We start from the raw sequence: 430 nt of genomic DNA, 5'->3' as shown, positions 1-430 counted from the left end.
GCTGCAGCCCAGTGCTCGCCTAAGTGCTTAAAAATCCTACCGAGTGGAGAGCAAACCTCCCACTCGGGGACTTAGCTGCAGCCCAGTGCTCGCCTAAGTGCTTAAAAATCCTACCGAGTGGAGAGCAAACCTCCCACTCGGGGGCTTAGCTGCAGCCCAGCGCTCGCCTAAGTGCTTAAAAATCCTACCGAGTGGAGAGCAAACCTCCCACTCGGGGACTTAGCTGCAGCCCAGTGCTCGCCTAAGTGCTTAAAAATCCTACCGAGTGGAGAGCAAACCTCCCACTCGGGGGCTTAGCTGTAGCCCAGCGCTCGCCTAAGTGTTTGAAAATCCTACCGAATGGAGAGCAAACCTCCCACTCAGAGGCTTAGCTACAGCACAGTGCTCGCCTAAGTACAGGACACAACCCAATCCGCGAGTCGACTGCTAC

The sequence above is a fragment of the Triticum dicoccoides genome, chromosome 6A (assembly GCF_002162155.2).
Source record: "Triticum dicoccoides isolate Atlit2015 ecotype Zavitan chromosome 6A, WEW_v2.0, whole genome shotgun sequence".
Classification (NCBI taxonomy): domain Eukaryota; kingdom Viridiplantae; phylum Streptophyta; class Magnoliopsida; order Poales; family Poaceae; genus Triticum; species Triticum dicoccoides.
The sequence above is the reverse complement of the archived record's forward strand: the minus strand, read 5'-3'. Positions refer to the sequence as shown.